The sequence below is a fragment of the Oncorhynchus mykiss genome, chromosome 2 (assembly GCF_013265735.2).
Source record: "Oncorhynchus mykiss isolate Arlee chromosome 2, USDA_OmykA_1.1, whole genome shotgun sequence".
Classification (NCBI taxonomy): domain Eukaryota; kingdom Metazoa; phylum Chordata; class Actinopteri; order Salmoniformes; family Salmonidae; genus Oncorhynchus; species Oncorhynchus mykiss.
The window spans coordinates 84,557,319-84,579,868 of record NC_048566.1 but is presented as its reverse complement, the minus strand read 5'-3'; the positions used below and the strand labels follow the sequence as shown (position 1 = coordinate 84,579,868).

The window sequence follows — 22,550 nt, the reverse complement described above, 5'->3', positions numbered from 1 at the left end:
ATGTTTGCTAATAAAATTTGGTCTATGAGATACAACATATATAGTGTTAGAGAACAACCAGGCATGTGCACAAATAGGGCTCTACATGTCTAGAACACATGCGACTTTTCCCTTCCATTCTCCAAAGTGCCCTTTTGGGTGGTGGTATACTTTTAAAAATATTTTTTAAATACATTTTTGTAAATGTTGTTCGGAACACACTGCCCGCAAGTTCTCATCAACCTCGCCAGCCCCCACCATGTCCATTGGTTGCGCCTGTTGATCTGCCCTGTACGGAGTTTGCAGGCTCCCAGTTGCGCCTTTTGCCCAGTCTGCCTTGTATGGAGATTGCGTGTGCCCGGTATCCAAACATGCATGGCTTGAGAGATGTGGTCACCGGTCCAGTGTGTGTAGCTAGCTAGCTAGCTAGCTATCTATACTGAACAAAAGTATAAACGCAACATGGAACAATTTCAAAGGTTTTACTGAGCTACAGTTCATGTAAGGGAATCAGTCATTTGAAATAAATTCATTAGGCCCTAATCTATGGATTTAATGTCGCGGAAATTCACTAATAACTCAATTAAAATGAATCAATCTTTATTATCATGGCCAGAGAGGTTCACAAACTCAATCCAAGCTTGATGAAAACTCTGAAAAGGGAGTTCCCTTCCAGCTCCTATATACTGCTACACAAACAAGTCACATATGTATGATTTACATTATTCATTATTAATATTGGTTCCTGCATGTACACTACCATTCAAAAGTTTGAGGTCACATAGAAATGTCCTTGATTTTGAAAGAAAAGCAAATGTTCTGTCCATTAAAATAATGTCAAATTGATCAGAAATACAGTGTAGAAATTGTCAATGTTGTAAATGACTACTGTAGCTGGAAACGGCAGATTTTTTATGGAATATCTACATAGGCGTACAGAGGCCCACTATCAGCAACCATCACTCCTATGTTCCAATGGCACGTTGTGTTAGTTAATCCAAGTTTTTCATTTTAAAAGGCTAATTAATTATTAGAAAACCTTTTTGCAATTATGTTAGCACAGCTGAAAACTGTTGTCCTGATTAAAGAAGCAATAAAACTGACCTTATAAATAAATATAAAACTGACTAGTTGAGTATCTGGAGCATCAGCATTTGTTGGTTCGATTACAGGCTTATAATGTCCAGAAAAAAATACCTTTCTTCTGAAACTCGTCAGCCTATTCTTGTTCTGAGAAATGAAGGCTATTTCATGCGACTTGACAAGAAACTGAAGATCTCGTACAACGCTGTGTACTACTCCCTTCACAGAACAGCACAAACTGGACCTAACCAGAATTGAAAGAGGAGTGGTAGGCCCCGGTGCACAACTGAGCAAGAGGACAAGTACATTTGAGTGTCTAGTTTGAGAAACAGACCGCTCACAAGTCCTCAACTGGCAGCTTAATTAAATAGTACCAGAAAAACACCAGTCTCAACGTCAACAGTGAAGAGGCGACTCCGGGATGCTGGCCTTCTAGGCAGAGTTCCTCTGTCCAGTGTCTGTGTTTTGCCCATCTTAATGTTTTCTGGCTTTACTGCGAAAGCAGTAAATACTTTCGCAAGGCACTGTATACAGAATTTTCGAATACAGAACTTTCGAATACTTTCGCAAGGCACTGTATAGAGAATTCAGTGACATAATTCAGAACATGGGCCATTCTTACAGTATTCTCCCTATACAGCTAGTCAGAACCATAGGATAAATAAATGGGACATATAAGCAGACAATGAAAGCTCTTACAATATTCAATAATTACATTTCTCTAAAACAGCCTATAGGCTACATGTGCACCAGCAAGTCAGAACAGTAGGCTAAATTATGAGGGGGAAAGTGACCAAATTATTAGGGTGAGGCACATGGGCTACTAACAGCTTACTACCAATGCTTAATTTGAGCCGGGTCCTGCCGGAACAGGATCAGGCACCCCTCAGTTTTGGACTGTTTCATTGCAGAACCCATTTACCAGGATCCGGTGCCTCTTGTAACATTAAACATTATTTTCACTGTTTGCACTGTAAAAATTATAATTAAAGCAATCAGAGTTAATTCAAAATGATCCTATGTCATTCTTACGGCCCCTTATAAAATGTAATGTGAAAACATTGCCTGATATTCTAAGAATTGATTGGTGTTGGGCTGGCTGGTGTTTATGGTTTGCGCAACATTGTAGCCTATATAGACCAACGCATAGCTATTGTTGTGGTGAGAGAGAAGCGCCTTTATCTCTCACAGAACTAGAATGAGATTACCTTTCCGCGATCTCTCTCCCTGCTCTGATAAACATGAGCATGCAACTCTCATCTCTCCAGCGTTGCACTTAATAATTTATGACCTTATAGAATCATAGCGCGGGAAGGGTGCTGGTGGTGCCGCAGCACCCCTGATAAATAAAAAAATACATTTGCCAAAGTTCTATAGTTACTGCTGTCAGCCAAAACAGGCCATTTACGCGATATTTCAAATACAATCGCGGGAAAACACAGATCCTGCTGAAAAGAGAAGACCAATCTGTCTGTAGGCTACCAAGTTATGAACTTCCAAATAGACCTGTTGAGCGAAGACAATGTTTTCAAAGTAAAACAAGAGCGCGAGATAAAGCTTTTGGCACGAGCGCATCGGCCATCGCTGGCTAATGAACCAGTCAGTGAAGCTGGAAAGCTTTTTTAGGACTATAATTTCCTCATATTGTACAATATGCAGTGGTGGAAAAAGTAGGCACTTGGCATAATTATGGAACGCCGTTTGGGTCTTTACGTGTCAAAAAAGATACACATCATATAACACTATTTGACGCGTTAAATAAGCTTTTAATTTGACATGTCAAATAACACTTCTATTATAGAATGTTGTGTGTGATGAATTTTGCACGTGTAAGCCAAGCGCCACCACCACTACTACCAGTAGCACTGTCATAGCTGCAAACAAGCACACACTGGCCACGAACGATGTGTTTACAATACAGCGTTGGTAATAACACGGAACCAAAACCGACTGCGAGCCCTGCGCCATCGGGCATACATTTATTTTGTCCCCCCACGCCTTTATGAATGTTATGCCAATCACATTTTTATTTGGCGTACCCCAGTTTGGGAATACCTGATCTAAACTGATTTAAGTGGATTTAACAAGTGACACAATTAAGAGATCATAGCTTTCACCTGGATTCACCTGGTCAGTCTGTCATGGAAAGAGCAGGTGTTCTTAATGTGTCGTACACTCAGTGCATATCCCTTGTAACAATATTGTAATTACATGATTGGTTATTAAAGATTGTACATACAATGTAACTAAAAGGTTTATACCTAATGTTGTCCTGTCTCCTAATTTCTCCTGTTTAGACTAGTGTCCGCAAAGGTTGTTACATCGTAACTACAAAGGTTGTTACATTGTAACTACATAGTAATTATAAAGGTTATACCCTACTGGGTTTCGAGTTACATTAAGTTGCTTGCTCTTGGGTAGGAACATGACAATTACAAGTAGATCCTATGTAACTATATTGTAACTATATTGGTCTAACGTTACACTTGATTTGGTATAGCCTTTAAGCCAGGTCATAACATAAAAATTAACATATTGAAAATTACTGGTAGTTAATGACAGGGTGTTCCTTGTTACAATTAAAAATAGTTTCAAATTCTTTATATTAAGAAAATCAGATTGTCTTGTTTTTATTTATTAAAGGATAGCCATGGGTATGCTCCAACACTCAGACATGATTTACAAACGAAGCATTTGTGTTTTGTGAGTCGCTATCTGGCAGTAGGGCCGTTTTCCTGTCCTGCTAAGCAAAAAAAATGTAAGCAATACTTTTGGGTGTCAGGGAAAATGTATGGAGTAAAAAGTACATACTTTTCTTTAGGAACGTAGTGAAGTAAAAGTAGGAGTTGTCAAAAATATAAATAGTTAAGTTCAGATACTCCCAAAAACTACTTAAGTAGTACTTTAAAGTATTTTTACTTAAGTACTTTACACCACTGCACTATGTGTCTCCACAGACCTATAGGCTTGATTGATTCAAGACAAGGTCGTTTTCATTGATCTCAGATTCTCAGTTTGTCAGTGTCAGTATTGCCTGTCATTTTGGTCATTTGTGAGGTATTAAAAAATATTCTGCTTAATTCTCCAGTCATCTCAAATGATGAAGAATCGTATGAAATGCGTTTATAAAGGCCATTTTTTTTCCGGACCCTAGGCCACCAAAAATGTTCCTCATATGTCCAACTTCTGCAAGCGCCTCTCTCTGCTCTATTGCTCTATGCCAGTAAGAAAAAGCGATGATATTGCATGCAATGCTTTACTATAGAAGTGATTTTTTTTCTGTCATCAAACTTTGTCATCAACGTCTGGCATTCTCTGGCTTTATGGTGCTTTCAAGACAACTGTGAACTCGGAAAGAAACAAGGTTGAAGCACGACGTCAGTGATCTTCTGGTCGGAGCTGTAGAAAGAGGCCCAAGTTCCCTACTTGGAATTCCGAGTTGGATGATCGTTCAAAACGTATTTTCCCAGTCGGATCTCATTTTCAGTTGTCTTGAACTCATTGAAGTTTGAGATTTCCCAGTTCCGAGTTTCCAGTGGTTTTGAACGCGGTAGAAGCCATACTGGATTGACAGCATGGCCAATGTATTCATACTTTTCTGGTCCATGGTGTTGAATGTTTATGCTTTTAAGCTTGGAAAAGAGACCCTTAATCACAGACTTGGACCACAAACACACTCCACTGAACAGTAGGCTTGTGATTGCATTTAGAGACTGATTCCTTCCAAACCACTCATTGTTGAATTTGCAATTTCCAACTTGTTTTGTAATGTTCATGTCCAATGGCTGAGGAGCACCAATACGTTTTATCTAGAATTTATCTTCATGACAAGGATTGAAAAGGATTTGCCAGTAGATTGTCAACATGATTCATCATAATGACTGCTTGTCAACCTTGATAGCAAAGATTTTGAAAGTATGATCAGTCCAATCAAAGCTACTGTAACGTGATTTGACGTCCTTTTATCTGTGGCCAATGACCTTGAGCCTTCTTGAATGGGCACTTCTAATGTAACTCGATGGCAGCACCCAGGGGCTTGAATTCTCAAGCTCTCCCCGTAGATTTTACGGTGACGTAGTGTCCCCATGAGTGACAGAACACTGAGCCAATCACGGCGTAACTAGAGAATATTACCAAATCCTAAGCTCCACCGCAGGAAGCACTGAGCTAGGCTGAAACACATTTTTGGATCTTACTAAAGAAAGCAGAAAAGAGACAGCTTTATTACTGAATTATTTATTTTTTTACATTGTTTGCAAACTGATATGTGACACGTATTAATGCCAGAATAACATGAAAACCAGGCAACAATTATAATTTTTTAAATGCTAAACAGGTGGCGCTCAAAATATGAATGACGGGTAACCACTGGATACAGTACAAAGTGTACGCAACACAGTATACAGAGAATTGTGTCTGTATTGCACCTAGACATTGTGCATTTTACAGACTGCAGGAGCGTCAAAAAGGGCAAGCTTAGCCATGAGAACATACTGATTTAACAGTCAAGATTGCACTATCAAGATTTTCTTTCTTCTTCTCCCATTGTGGTTTACAAACACGCCTCATGTTAACGAGGGAGCGGACAGCAGAAAAAAACAAGATTCTTACTGGACAGAGAGAGGACCATTTTCGTAGTCGTGTATTTATGGAGAAGCGGAAAAAACAATGTTATACAGAGATACCAATTGTGTGTTTAGCCATTCACTTTTTTCTCATCATTGGACATTTTGAGAAAGTAACATGCACTGAATGGATGGCAATTTTGAATCACAGTGAAACAGTAATGGAAGTCACCGTAGCACTAATAATGTTGTGATTCAGGGCTAAAGGCCTTTCAATTGGAGGCGGCCGCTCAATGTATTGTACCTGGCAAATTTCTGGTGATGCGTCCCTTCCGACTTCATGGCCACGTGAATCAGCAACAGACTGAAGACATTTCTCTGAGAAATGTGAACAAACAAGGCAATTACAGTACACAAGACAAAAAACTTGTTTTCGACACAGAATGTACTGTATGCACTCCTCTGGGTCGTATTCACTAGGGCACACCATTTCAAAACCTTGTGCAGCAGAAAACGTAAGCGATTCTTACTAGACAAGTTTGGGTTGCACCTGCCCGTTTCGTCCCATTTGCTTCCATTTTGTGCCACGTGAAAATAACCTTGGTGTTGTACCTACATATAGGGATTGTTTTCCTATGGACCGACAGGTTTAACACAGGTTTAAATTATTTATCACTCATTACAAAGTGCTTTACATTCATTACATTGTGCTTTACATTTCCATCCCTATAGACTGGAAGATCACGATCGACTGGTCAATCTTCAAAGTATTCCTAGTCGTTCACCAAACATTTCTGTTGAAAAGCCGATGACAAAGGCTTGCGCTCCTTTTTGTATATTATTTGTGTTGCTCTGTTGGAGGAAGCACTTGATTCCAAGGCCCTGCACACCAGGTTGTCAAAGTGTTCCCATTTTAAACCATTTTAATTGTCTGAAAAGATAAACCAGCAAAGTTTGATACTAGCCTACTTTTAAAACCATGATCAGAGAGAGACGTTCAAAGAATACAGCCAAGAGCTGCTGTTATGAGTGAGTTCATGTCTTAAGTTTTCATTCAGCAATAAGCTCACACTATTACAAAACCTATGTCACGCCCTGACCTTAGAGATCCTTTTTATGTCCCTATTTTGGTTTGGTCAGGGCGTGAGTTGGGGTGGGCATTCTATGTTTTGTGTTCTATAATTTCTATTTCTTTGTGTTTGGCCGGGTATGGTTCTCAATCAGGGACAGCTGTCTATCGTTGTCTCTGATTGGGAACCATACTTAGGTGCCCTTTTTTCCCCACCTGTGTTTGTGGGAGGTTGTCTCTGTTTAGAGCACTTTGCCTTTGAGCTCACGGTTTGTTTGTGTAGTGTTAATGTTTTGTTTGGCGTCATTTTGATTAAAATAAAGAAAATGTACGCTCACCACTCTGCACCTTGGTCCTCTCCTTTGAACAGCCGTGACAACATAGGGCTATCGATACAATTGGCTACTCATTCAGAGTTTTTATTATTAATTGCAGCTCATTGTCTATTATAATATAAAAAATATGTAACTTTCTCAGGTCATAGGAACAACATGAATTTGTGCAGATGCGGTGTGACTCGAGTTTTGCCATCAGGTGGAAGACTGTCTCTCTCTGATCAGTCTCACGGGTAGAAAGGAAGGCTAGAGCAGGGACCATGAGAGGCGGACCCTCTGCTGCTATCTCTCTCCATCCCTCCCTCCGGTGATACGAATGCCGTGTTCAAAACAACTGGGAACTAGTAACTGACTTTCGACTGCAGTGCATTCAAGACAACTAGGAACTCTGAAAAAAACTAGATCTGACTGGGGAGAATCGTTTTGAAAGGTCTACCAACTCGGAATTTCAAGTTGGAAACTGGAATCTTTCTAGAGCTCAGATTTTCCGACCTGAAGATCACTGACGTCATGATTTGACACATTTTTCCCCCTCTTCCCAGTTCCTTGAAAGCTCCATGACCATCAGATGCAGGTACCATCAGTCCAGTAAAATAAAAAAGCAAATTATTTCAATTTATGCTCCGCTGTGCCTTGCAAGTGCTACACCAACTGATATATTTTGTCATCAAAGCTCGAGTTTTGAAATGGATGATCTGAGAAAAACAATATGTGCAGTACACGCATACTAACACAAGTGCTAGCACATGCACTTTACACACACGTACAGTTGAAGTCGGAAGTTTTTCAACCACTCCACAAATTTCTTGTTAACAAACTATAGTTTTGGCAAGTCGGTTAGGACATCTACTTTGTGCATGACACAAATCATTTTTCCAACAATTGTTTACAGACAGATTATTTCACTTATAATTCACTGTATTACAATTCCAGTGGGTCAGAAGTTTACATACACTAAGTTGACTGTGCCTTTAAACAGCTTGGAAAATTCCAGAAAATGATGTCATGGCTTTAGGAGCTTCTGATAGGCTAATTGACGTCAATTGGAGGTGTACCTGTGAATGTATTTCAAGGCCTACCTTCTAACTCAGTGCCTCTTTGCTTGACATCATGGGAAAATCCAAAGAAATCAGCAAAGACCTCATAAAATAAATTGTAGCCCTCCACAAATCTGGTTCATCCTTGGCAGCAATTTCCAAACGCCTGAAAGTACCACGTTCATCTGTACAAACAGACATGTTATGTTTTTTTAATTTTTTTAAGTTCACCTTTATTTAACCAGGTAGGCTAGTTGACCGGGCCAAGATAAAGCAAAGCAGTGTGACAAACAACACAGAGTTAGACATGGAATAAACAAGCGTACAGTCAATAACACAATAAAATAAAAAAAAAGTCTATATACAGTGTGTGCAAATGGCGTGAGGAGGTAAGGCAATAAATAGGCCATAGTAGCAAGTAATTACAATTTATCAAATTAACACTGGAGTGATAGATGAGCAGATGGTGATAAGCAAGTAGAAATACTGGTGTGCAAAAGAGCAGAAAGTAAATAAAAACAATATGAGGATGAGGTAGATAGATTGGATGGGCTATTTACAGATTGGCTATGTACAGCTGCAGTGATCGGTTAGCTGCTCGGATAGCTGATGTTTAAAGTTAATGAGGGAAAAATAAGTCTCCAGCTTCAGCGATTTTTGCAATTCGTTCCAGTCATTGGCAGCAGAGAACTGGAAGGAAAGATGGCAAAAGGAGGAGTTGGATTTGGGGATGACCAGTGAGATATACCTGCTGGAGTGCGTGCTACGGGTGGGTGTTGTTATCGTGACCAGTGAGCTGAGATAAGGCGGAGCTTTACCTAGCATAGACTTATAGATGACCTGGAGCCAGTGGTAGGGCCAGCCGATTAGAGCATACAGGTCGCAGTGGTGGGTGGTATATGGGGCTTTGGTGACAAAACGGATGGCACTGTGATAGACTGCATCCAGTTTACTGATTAGAGTGTTGGAGGCAATTTTGTAAATGACATTGCCGAAGTTGAGGATTGGTAGGATGGTCAGTTTTACGAGGGTATGTTTGGAGGCGTGAGTGAAGGAGGCTTTGTTGTGGAATAGAAAGCCAATTCTAGATTTAATTTTGGATTGGAGATTTTTAATATGAGTCTGGAAGGAGAGTTTACAGTCTAGCCAGACACCTAGGTATTTATAGTTGTCCACATATTTTAAGTCAGAACCGTCCAGAGTAGTGATGCTAGTCAGGGGGGCGGGTGCGGGCAGCGAACGGTTGAAAAGCATGCATTTAGTTTTACTAATGTTGTAGGCTACGGAAGGCAGTTGTAGGCTACGGAAGGAGTGTTGTATGGCATTGAAGCTCGTTTGGAGGTTTGTTAACACAGTTTCCAAAGAAGTGTACATGTCTCCTAGTTTTCTAGATTTTTATGAACGTACTTTGGTGCGAAACGTGCAAATCAATCCCAGAACAACAGCAAAGGACCTTGTGAAGATGCTGGATGAAACCTGTACAAAAGTATCTATTTCCACAGTAAACCGAGTCCTATATCGACATAACCTGAAAGGCCGCTCAGCAAGGAAGAAGCCACTGCTTGAAAACCGCCATGAAAAAGCCAGACTATGGTTTGCAACTGCACATGGGGACAAAGATTGTACTTTTTTGAGAACTGTCATCTGGTCTGATGAAACAAAAATAGAACTGTTTGGCCATAATTACCATTGTTATGTTTGGAGGAAAAAATGGGAAGGTTGCATGCCGATGAACACCAGCCCAACCGTGAAGCACGGGGGTGGCAGCATCATGTTGTGGAGGTGCATTGCTGCAGGAGGGACTGGTGCACTTCACAAAATAGATGGCATCATGAGGTCGGAAAATTATGTGGATATATTGAAACAACATCTCAAGACATCAGTCAGACATCAGTCATTTGCAAGCTTGGTTGTAAATGGGTCTTCCAAATGGACAATGACCCCAAGCATACTACCAAAGTTGTGGCAAAATGGCTTAAGGACAACAAAGTCAAGGTATTGGAGTGGCCATCACAAAGCCCAGAACTCAATCCTATAGAAAATGTTTGGGCAGAACTGAAAAAGCGTCTGTGAGCAAGGAGGCCTACAAACCTGACTCAGTTACACCAGCTCTGTCAGGAGAAATGGGCCAAAATTCACCCAACTTATTGTGGGAAGCCTGTGGAAGGCTACCCAAAATGTTTGACCCAAGTTAAACAATTTAAAGGCAATGCTACCAAATACTAATTGAGTGTATGTAAACGTCTGACCTATTGGGAATGTGATGAAAGAAATAAAAGCTGAAATAAATCATTCTCTCTACTATTATTCTGACATTTCACAATCTTAAAATAAAGTGGTGATCCTAACTGACAGAAGACAGATAATTTTTACTCTGATTAAATGTCAGGAATTGTGAAAAACAGAGTTTAAATGTATTTGGCTAAGGTATATGTAAACTTCGTACTTCAACTGTATGTCACGCTCTGACCTTTAATATCTCTGTTTTCTTTATATTTTGGTTCGGCCAGGGTGTGACGAGGGTGGGTAAGCAAGTTTTGTATTGTCTAGGGTTTTTGTATGTCTACGTGTTTTGTAGGTCTAGGTATTTATATATCTATGGTGGCCTGATATGGTTCCCAATCAGAGGCAGCTGTTTATCGTTGTCTCTGATTGGGGATTTTATTTAGGTGGCCATTTTCCCTTTTGTGTTTGTGGGTTCTTGTTCTATGTTTAGTTGCCTGTCTGCACTACTCATATTAGCGTCACGATTCGGTTTGTTATTTTGTTAGTTTGTTCAGTGTTTCTTCCTATAATAAAGAAGAATGTACGCTTACCACGCTGTGCCTTGGTCTCCTTCGTACGACGGACGTGACACTGTACGTTGTAATATTTTTGTATGGTGGTATTATACATTTTGTATTGTAGATATGAAGTGGTGTAATTATGTTATATTTAGCCAAAGCCTTAGACTTTTGTTTTTACACCTGCACAACCTGGCTCCTGGGACTCACTGGGCCATGGCCTTGGTGGACCTGCTCTGACTTGGGGCCAAGGCAAGGCAGCTCGAGCCTTTCAGGCGGCGTTTACATAATGGCTAACTGTGAACATGGAATTATACTAGTGCGATTGGTGCTTTTTTTTTAGGTTGTTTCTGTTTGATTATTTTTTAAATGATCACAATTTTAATTATTAAAAAAAAAACTTTAAATGCACTATGCATTGTGGGTTGAATGCTGTAACACAGAAAATAATAACTAACAAAAGTCCCATGATGGTAGTGACTACCCATGACTGTTTATCGCTTATTAACCAGCAGTTCAGAAAAAAACATCACAGGGATTTTTTAAAACCATTTATTAAGCTATGAATGAAGTATTGGCAGTATAGGGTTTGCTTATTCTGGGTAGTTTACTGCCCGAGCAAAGTGTCAATATAAAATAACCTACAGGCAGTGAGCGCGGCAAGCTATACCAATCCCCCAGCAGGAACAGAGAACCTAACAGGTGGATGATGGGGTGGTGGTGGGAGCTAGAAGCCAGCTCATAGTATCAACAGCAGCAAGCGGCAGCAGGATGAGTGAGCAGACCTGGTCAGCTTAAATAGACCTCCAAATAAGGTAGGCCTGATTGATACTAACCTCTGATGCAATCTCAGCTGATTTGTCATCTTGAGGTTCGGCACTGAGGTTTCCCTTTCTGAACTGTCTCTGCTTAATTTCAGAAAGAAAAACACCACGTGGAAATATGTTTAACCATTTATTAAGCAATGAATAATGCAAGTCTTGGCGGTGTAGGCTCTGATTCTTCCGGGTAGCTCACAGACCAAGCAAAGCATCAATATAAAATAGCCTGCAGGTAGTGAGCTTGGTAAACTATACCAATCCCCCAAAACAGCAGAACCTAACATCAGCCGACTCTGTGTAGTTATGGCAGAGCGCCGTTTAGATATTAAGTAGACCAGCTAAAGTAAACCTACCATCACAATAATGAATACTATGTGAGAATGTTAACCATGTGTGTCATAAACTGAGCAACATATGACTTCTATCCCTCGTGACATACCACCGGGTACCCTCGCTTGAGGCAAGATGAGCTTCATCTTGGCACGTGTGAACTCTCTTAGCAGTGTGAATCCAGCCGCCCTAGAGACACACCACCAAGTGCTCTCACTGAACTATACGAGTAGCCTAATCATCTGTGGGCCTACATGAAATGTCTACTAACAAGCAACCTAAGCAATATGCACGCAGCCATCCACCTGTAGCTAATATGCACTGAACTTTATTACAATAACCAACAAAGCAATGCTGTTGACTGTGGGCTGAATGCCGACATATCATACTATATAAGGCATGGAAATCGCAGAGTTCTAAAATCTCCTTGGGCATCGAAAATCTCCTTAGCGTTTAATCTAACATAGCATTCATAGGAAGCAGAGGAACTCACCACATGATCGTCAGTATGGATGCAGGGACAGATAGAGAAGCCGTTGAAGCAGCGCCAATGCAAAATGAATGGCTGCGTATAGCTCAGGAGATGGCCCATAGCGTTGGCAGAGGAGATGGAGCCATGATGAAAACCAACATCTCGTAATTGCTTTGCTTCATCAGTGATGAGTAATGGGTTACCTGGCGTGGCCAATGGTTGCCATCGCAGGTACCATAACATGAAAGAGAGGACAGAAAGCAGTGTTAGTTTGAGCAATGACAACTGGAGTACCTTTACTCTTCCTAGCAGTTTAAGAATGCTTTACCAACACAGTGAACATGTGAATGTCCATAATTAAATGAGAAATTGTTAGATTATGCTATAATTAAATAGAAATTAGTACAAAGTGTATTCCCCAACTGTAAAAACCCATAGAAAGCCATAAAACGGACTGCCTCTAATAAAATATAATTGTATGAGCTGAAACACCCTCCCCTTAACGTGAACCATTTTTTGCAATCGAGTGAAGGTGATAGGTAGTCTTTTGTCATTGCCTGAAGATTGATATTTTTGAAGGAAATTGAGGCAGAAAGAGCTGTCATCTTGGTGTATGAGGATATTCTACCTATGCAACATAGCTACTGGACATTGGGCTGGCAGAATCAGAATCATGATCATATAGCAATACTGCAGGAACTCATGTAGGTTGTCGTAGCAGCAGAGGATCAGAGTGAAGCCGGGATTAATTGAGAAGCAGTACTGATGCCGAATTGGGTGGCCCATAGCTATGAGTTCCAGTATCTTGTCATTGGCTGCCAGCATCAATGTTGAACAGAGGTTCCCCAGGTTCTGCCCGTGCTCAGCATGCAGGCAGCATAACATAAAAGAGTGGACAAAGCAGTGTTCAATCTGGTGATGATGACCAATGTTCCATGCCAATTCTTTCATCTAAGGGTGTATGAGAGTATGTTTAGCATGTGAGAGTCCATAATGCAAACATAACTTAGGAGATAATGCAAAATTAAAGTGAAGAAACATTTAGTGTGCATTTCAGACTAAAGAACCCATAAAGCCATCATACTGACAGCTTCTGGAAAAGCGTAATGTAAACCCAACACTGTTGCCTTAATTAACTTGAACTCAAACTTCTGCTACTGAAATGATACCGTAAAATGTATGCTACTAGAGTGACTCATGCAACAGTATGCACTAATGAGCTAACAGATACACTACATGGCCACATCTTATTCCAAAAATCATGGGCATTAATATAGAGTTGGTCCTCCCTTTTCTGCTATAACAGCCCCCACTCTTCTGGGAAGGCTTTCCACCAGTGGAGGCTCCTCAGAGGAGGAAGGGGAGGACCATCCTCCTCAGTGAATTTCATAAAAATAAAATATTATAAGGCTGCATTTGCCTGACTGAAATTGGAATAGAAAAGGCATACATGGTTATATAGAAGAAACATTGTACAGAGACAATAGCATAGAGTAAGCCTCTGTAGAGCGGGCACAGCTCAGCCATGACATACCATCACATAAAACATACAGTATTACTAACAAACCCCCCACAACTGCAACTTAACGTTAGTAATGGTGGTTATGTAAATAGCCTCATGTCCTACTAAAATGCTCAGCAGCATCAAATAGCATTTTATTGGTCACATACACATATTTAAAAGATGTTATTGTGGGTTTGGTGAAATGCAGTATCTGCGTACATACACAGTGAAGATATGCTTTCAGAATATATGCTTAGTGATGGAAAGAACCAGTAATGTTTAGCCGACGACAGACTACCGCCATTCAAGTAGCGCAAGATATCACACTGATCGACTGCTGAACGGTGCAGGAGGTGGCCCACAGCATTTGGGCCAGAACAATTGTGGTAGATATGAGTCACGCTCACTGAAATGACTGTAGCATACTGAGCTGCATCAGATGCCTGCATGTGTACAAGCATGCATGATAACGCACGTTAACTTGCTTACAACTATCCTAAAAGTATATGCCATCGTACTGCCATGCTCCAAGCAGATGCTGTGGAAGGGATAGCTAGTGATGGCCTCTGTCACCACGACCAAATGGTGTGCTCTTTGCAATTGCAATAATAGCAACCATGCCATAACGACCATGTGCAGATGATACAGAACATAACAGCTTGAATTAGCACCAAATTCACCTCAGCAAGGTGATATAATGGAGCCTAACCATGCACGTGCTACCACAATGCAAATATTGGCAGCCACGCATACTGTGTGGAGAAAATGAAGGAAGAATATCCCTATCATCTGAATGTGCGAACATTCACCACACAGAGTTGAAACCTAAATCACATGATAGATCTAGTATGTAAGACATGAAGATACTGTAACACAATGCAAGAAAAATTTGAATGAATAACAGTACTAATATGTGATGACTAGAATGAAGTGATTGCTACAATAGCATACAATACCATAGGTAGAATAAGAACAGTCACTAGAATAATATTACTAGATTGCAAAGATGGACCGACAGGGAAGATGTAACATGCATGACACATGATTAGAGCATGCTAATATATCAGCCTAAACCTACTGCGTTGCCTGAAATGATACCGTAAAATGTATGCTACTAGAGTGACTCATGCAACAGTATGCACAAATGAGCTAACAGATACACTACATGGCCACATCTTATTCCAAAAATCATGGGCATTAATATAGAGTTGGTCCTCCCTTTTCTGCTATAACAGCCCCCACTCTTCTGGGAAGGCTTGCCACCAGTGGAGGCTCCTCAGAGGAGGAAGGGGAGGACCATCTTCCTTAGTGAATTTCATAAAAATAAAATTGTAAAACATTGAAAAAGTTATCATTTTCTGATGAAACCATACTAAATATACTCATGTCACCAAATAATTAATTAAAACGCACTGTTTTACAATGAAGGTCTACAGTAGCCTTAACAGCACTCTGTAGGGTAGCACCATGGTGTATCCGGAGGTCAGCTAGCTTTCGTCCTCCTTTTGGTACATTGACTTCAATACAAAACCTAGGAGGCTCTTGGTTCTCTCCTCCTTCCATAAACTTACACAACCTATCCAAGCTCTTGCAGCATGAAGTGACATGTTGTCCACCCAATCAAAGGATCCGAGAATGAATCTAGTACTGAAAGCATAAGCTACAGCTAGCTAGCTCAGCAGTGCATAAAATGTGGTGAGTAGTTAACTCAAAGAGAGAGAAACACAATAGTTGAACAGTTTTTAACAAATACATTTCTTCAAAAATTAAGGAGAAGCAAGAGAGAGAGTGATTGCCATTTTTTTTCAGTTTCACTTAGCTAGCTAGCAAATGCAGCTGGCTAGTTTAGTTACTCAAACAGACGGATGCTATGTTAGCTAGCTGACTATGACTATCCAACACAACACTGGAACTCTTCCAAGTCAAGGTAAGCTTTAGGTTTAATTCATTATTTGCCACCGTGGCCCGCCGGTGTAACTGCTTACTGACTATACACCGTAACATTACTGCATGATTGTAGCGGATTTACTAACATATTAGTTATATTAGCTATGTTGACTAGGACGTTACTTTAGCTAATATGGGGACAACGATGTAGGCTGGTTTGTAACGGTTATGACAAGGTTTGGAAAGGTTTTTACACCTGGTCACATACAGCTGATGTGTTGCTCATTGAAGTCCACAAACGAAAAGGAAAAGGTGAGAGGAGGAGAGTGGATAAAGTCTAGAGTGAATGGCTGCTATGGAAGTGAACTGTGTTTATGCGTGATCAGGGGTGTATTCATTCCACCGATTCTGTTGAAAAACGTTTCTTAAATGAAAGCAAACTAAACGGGGATAAAAATACCTGAATTTTTCCAAAATAAACTATTGTTTGGACTAATGATTACACACTAGATAAGATAGATGCAGGCAAGAGTGTGCAGGTCTGTATTGAATGTGTCACTGTCTGTCATCTAAAAAATGTATCTCGACCTGTGTGCACATACTGTTGTAAACTTTCATTCATAGGCTAGGTTGTGGCAACCTCATGATGGGTATAGGGGAAATTTGAGTATCAAGTAGTATCCTAAACCTATCGATGTTACATTGAACTGGGTGAATAGAATATGAATGACAGTCACCCAACATGCTGTAATAGAAATAAGGCCATGCTCATGACATTTTTTTATTGTCCTCCCTCATCATAAATGGCACGGACCGCCACTGCTTTCCACTAGATGTTGGAACATTGCTGCGGGGACTTGCTTCCATTCAGCCACGAGCATTAGTGAGGTCGGGCACTAATGTTGGGCGATTAGGCTTGGCTTGCAGTTGGCCTTCCAATTCATCTCAAATGTGTTCGATGGGGTTGAGGTCAGGAATCTGTGCAGGTCAGTCAAGTTCTTCCACACCGATCTCAACAATCCATTTCTGTATGGATCTAGCTTTGTGCACACAAGCATTGTCATGCTGAAACAGGAAAGAGCCTTCCCCAAACTGTTGCCACAAGGTTGAAAGCACAGAATCATCTAAAATGTAATTGTATGCTGCAGCATTAAAATGTCCCTTCACTGGAACTAAGGGGCCTAGCCCGAATCATGGAAAACAGCCCCAGACCATTATTCCCCCTTCACCAAACTTTACAGTTCGCACTATGTATTCAGGCAGGTAGCGTTCTCCTGGCAGCCACCAAACCCAGATCCGTCTGTCGGACTGCCAGATGGTGAAGTGTGATTCATCACTCCAGATAACGTGTTTCCACTGCTCCAGAGTCTAATGACTGTGAGCTTTATTCCAGTCCAGCCGACGCTAGGCATTAAACATTGTGATCTTAGGCTTGTGTGCAGCTGCTCGGCCATGGAAACACATTTCATGAAGCTTCCGACGAACAGAGACAGTTTGGAACTCTGTAGTGAGTGTTGCAACCGAGGACAGGCGATTTTTACACGCTTCAGTACTCAGTGGTCTGTGAGCTTGTATGGCCTACCACTTCACAGCTGATCTGTTGTTTCTCCTAGACGTTTCCTCTTCACAATAATAGTACTTACAGTTTACCAAGGTGGTTAAAGCAGGGCAGAAATTGACTTGTTGGAAAGGTGGCATCCTATGACGGTGCCACGTTGAAAGTCACTGAGCTCTTCAGTGCGGGCCATTTTACTGCCAATGTTTGTCTATGGAGATTGTGTGCTCGATTTTATACACCTGTCAGCAATGGATGTGGCTGAAATAGCAGAATCCACTCATTTTAAGTGTCCACATACTTACATACATACATACTGATTTGCTCAGAGCAGAAAAGTGTAGCTAGCTATACAATCGTATTAATTGAGACCAGTCCGCAAATTAAATGTAATGTGTTCTAGCTTAAACTGTGTAAAGCAATAGGGTTCCAAAGAATAATAACCATAGTCAGAATCATTTATACAACATTAAAAGTGTGACTGTTGGCGCAAGTCATATTAACTTATGTGACTGGATGACCTGTAAAATGGGTCATTGATTGCAGGGGTCTCATGAGCTGCGCGACATTGATAGCTGCTATGATATTGATGCTGCACTAAATCAATTAACATCCCCATACACTAAAATACTATCGAATCACTGTGATAAGCACCATCTCTTGCTCAAGATCAGGAAACATTTTCCTTCTTGTATGGATGAGGGATGCTTCTTCATGATGGGATGTGTGTTGACAGAGCGCTCCGACTCTGCCCTTAAACTGTTATTGGGAACAAACTAGTAGGCTATATGATAGGTTACTCCGAGGCTAATTCTACTTAGCTAGCTAGTTTGTAGCCGGCTATTGACTGACAACAGTAGAGAAGCAACATGGATGATCCTCGCAATCAATGACATCACTGCAGCAGCCAAACATTGCAACATGAGCATATTGAACGACGCAGTGGGAGGTTCAAACACAGCTGGCAAGCGTTCCCAAGGAAAATATTATCTCATAAACAGCAGCATAGCAAGAACAGCTAGCTACAGCATCAATGCAGAAAAAGAAGCCAGCTCATGGTAGCAGCAAGCGGCTGTGGGATGAGTGAGCAGACCCGGTCAGCTTAAATACACAGCCAAATAAGGTAGACCTGATTGATACAGTACTAGCCTCTAATTGATGCATCAGCCTGAGGCGGGGCACTAGGGTTTCCTTTCTGAACTGGCTCCACTTAATTTATTCACATTTACTTCAATCAAATATTTCAGTTGTTTTGTATATTACATTTGTTTTATTTGATGACTTGGTACCATTTCATTCCAAGTCATCATCTCACCTCTATAGAGCTGCTGCATATGCTGTCTGACAAAATCACAATTTTACTAGTTCTTCAAAGTAAATAAGGAATATTTTAAGACTGCTGAATAGCAACTATCAAATCACTTCGATTGTGTATTTTCAGGTCAAGATATCGCAAAGAAACTGATCTCTTTGTATGCCCTCTTGATCACACATTCTTAGGTCTCTTACATAGCAAGCGCAAAAGAAAAATACCTGACAATAACTGTGCAATGGATTATGGTCATTGCGCTAAACTACAACTCCATACTACATCACACAGTTCGGGCATGATCTGATTTATCTCTAGATAAACTGCAGCCATATTTGCATTGAGCTCACAGAAAAAACCTGAACGAAATGGAATTCAAATAAATTAACAGACATAGGTCAATTAGTTGTTTAAAAAACACAAAATAATCGCCATTTCGGATAATCGCTCAGCACTAGCTTACACCTTCAATGGTGTAAACTGTTTTGATTATGCAGAGGTTGTTGATTGGGCTCTTCACAAGTCCTCACTGTCAGCCCTAGCTATGGAAATACAATTTCCCTAGTATAACATAAGGGTGTATGAACCACTAGTGGAACACTGGTGTTACAGTCAAAAACTGCACAAGGGTCATTTTCTCTGACCTAGATTATAGCTCATCCTGGTCTAAAAAGCACTTCAAAGGATATTCCCCATTGAACATGCTTTTTTAGGCCAGGTGTAGGCATCATTTTAAAGGAAATTCCACAGAAGTCCATAGAGCTCCTGAAATCCCCCCGAGGGTTCACACATGGGGGATCACATGACGCTGCCCCCATCTCCATCATGCGGTAGAGTTTGGCCTGCAGGAGCTCCATGATGCAGCTGTAGTTGCCCTGGTCATACTCTAGCAGGTCCTGACACATGGGAAGACTCACACTGCCAGCCAGCTGGTGCTGATTATATCTCCTCTAGAGCTCTGGACACACAGAAGAAGTGAAGATAGAAGACAATGGAGTTGTCTAAAGCATTAGCCAACATATAGTTCAGTGAGAACATACATTTTCTGCGTAGTGATCCCTGCAGAAGTTTATCCAACAACTAGCATCATGTTCTTACTCACTGAGCCACACAGGACCAGACCAGGAATAACGGTAAATTGAAGTTATACAACAGAATAACATATGACAATGGATACTGTAGGACACGACAGCATGTGACTGCAACAGAGAGAATTATGTGAAACTGTAAAACGACAATACAGCAAACCAGACAGAACCAGAGTTCCATCTCTAGACTAGATCATGCATGCATCACTGTTCACAAACATGGAAACATAAAAGGAAGCCTCAAAGAAATAGAATAGAAAAAGTGTATATTGAAATTCTATTTCTATGGTTAGCCTACTCTATGTGTCAGGGTCTAAGGAATGCATTAAGCGAAGGAAATTCATTTACCAAAAGATCATACATGGGAAAGAGCCATGTCGGCCAATTCAAAATAGCAGCATAATGGAATCGAGTTTCCCTCGCTTCACTTGAATAAACAGCTGCATTGTCCCAAAGGTGCTTTCGAGCCTCCACACTACATGTTCATGTTGCAAAACGTAACATTCTGAAACATGACATCTGCACAGAATTTTATTTAATGGAGCTCTTGTTTCAGATGGGGTTGTGTGCTGAGGAACATGCATTGTATAGAGCATGTGGTCTGGGTTGTCAGAACACATTACAGCCACATATGTTACCATCACCAGCCACACACAGAGAGAGAGAGAGAGAGAGCGCGAGAGAGAGACAAAGAGAGACAGACAGCCTGTCAGGGGGGGGGGGGGGGGGGGGGATATAGAAAGGAGGACAGAGCCTGTCAGGGGGAGGAAAACCTCTCTGCATTGACACATCTGTCCTGCCCCCTTTCTACTCTGAGGCTTCTCCCTCTCTCTTTCTCTCTGAGTGCCCCCCCCCCCCCCACTCATTTATTGTTTTCCCTCATCTTATGTTCTGTAAGGCGCCTGTGGTAGTGGCGGTGTGGTGCTCACTTGGCCCACTCCCGGAGACCCTCAAGTAGGCGCCGACAACATGAGGAAGTGGAGGTTGTTGAACAGTAGCACATGGTGTGTAATAATAAGAGTACAGTAGAAATATTGTCTAACCCTCCAGTCTATAGAGTAGAGAGCAGGCGTCCAGCATGGCCCCTGAAGCCCTACTGTGCCGAGACACTCAAGGGGAAACAGTCACTTCTGATCAGCAGACTGCAGCCATATGGTTGACTATCTAATCCAGAGGAGGCTGCTTAGGGGAGGACAGCTCATAATAATGTCTGGAATGGAGTAAATTGAATGGTATCAAACCCACGGAAACCATGTGTTTGGTGTGTTGGATACCAATAAATGTATTCCATTCAAGCCATTATTATGAGCCGTCCTCCCCTCAGCAGCCTCCTCGGATCTAATCAAATGCCTCTCCAACAAGGGAATATCAATTTGTTAATATTTTCTTTACTTTCTTGGTTGAATTGATACAGTCGTTTTCTATCCATTTCCAATGTAGCCATACAATGATAAGGGTGACTTGACTGCAGTATGGCATATTACAAAATGTCACCATATAGCCCAGGGACATCACGTAACTTTAGTCACCATCTTTTCATTATTTTTGGATTAGCTCTTTGCCCAGAGGAATAGCACACGGGTTTCATGTAAACAAAAACAGATTGAACATCCATTTGACTTGAAACAGACTGAACCCCAGTATGCAGCACTCAGAAGCACAACACCATATTCCTTTTACTCTGCTCCCCTAAGTGCTGCTACAGGATGAGTCTTGGAAGGCCTCTGGTACACGGTCTACGAAGCCAAATGACTCTTGATGAACTTGTTGGGAGCACTAACCTGGCTGATCGAATGTGTTCAGAGCATATTTGAACATTTTAAAACAAGCATGAGTTTTACAGATAGAATCCACAGTGGTGGGAAACAGCACCATGGTCAGCAGAGGTGGGGAGTGTTGCACATCAAGGGATAAACATTTCAGTACATATGCTGTGGATGCAATGATGTCCGAGGGAAAAATAACAGTGTTTGTTGTTTGTAGTAACTACTTTGTTGTTGTATTATCGTAAACGTACATGGCAGTTTCACCATTAAGGATTACAGCTTTAAAGTTCATTATACAGATAATGCACACTAGTCCAATACAAATTAATTTCCTACTGTAATCAACTTTACACCTCTCATTGGTTACGCAGCCCAAATCTGATATATACATATATATATATATATATATTTTTTTTCAGCTCTGAAAAACGTTTGTGAAAAGATCTGATGTGATTGGTCAAAAGACCAATTAGTGGAAAAAGATCAGAATTGGCTGCCTGTCTAAATAAAGCCATGGTAACACATTTGTCAGTCCAGTCAAGTAGAGTTGATTGTCTATGCAAATGAATCTTCAGCACAGTCATAATGTATTCTAAAAAATAAAAAGTAGCACCCTTGCCTTTCTTGCACTAAACACTCGCACTTCTCTTTACTTACTATCTCTGACTTTGCTGATAGCTACTTTAATGAGGAAACATTTATTAATTCTGACTGTGATGTTGTTGCCCCACGTTGCCATCTTAAGATGAACGCACTAACTGTAAGGCGCTCTGGATATGAATGTCTGTTTAATGACTCAAATGTAAAACTAATTATAATGTATTCTGAATGTGGTTTGATTATCCTACCTTGATGGCAATTTAATCAGCGGAGGTCATCGTTTTATGATGACAAAATGTAAAGATTTACAGCTGCAAATTGACACAGAGGAACATCTGACCTCTTTAGCCATTTCCTCAGCCTGGTC

At 40.9% G+C, this 22,550-nt stretch overlaps 1 protein-coding gene across 1 annotated transcript in view; it reads left to right on the top strand.

The window, feature by feature from the left end:
• LOC110502226 (tetraspanin-33-like) overlaps positions 1-22,550 on the top strand; it is a 28,942-nt gene that overhangs the window by 5,539 nt on the left and 853 nt on the right. The window lies entirely within an intron of this gene.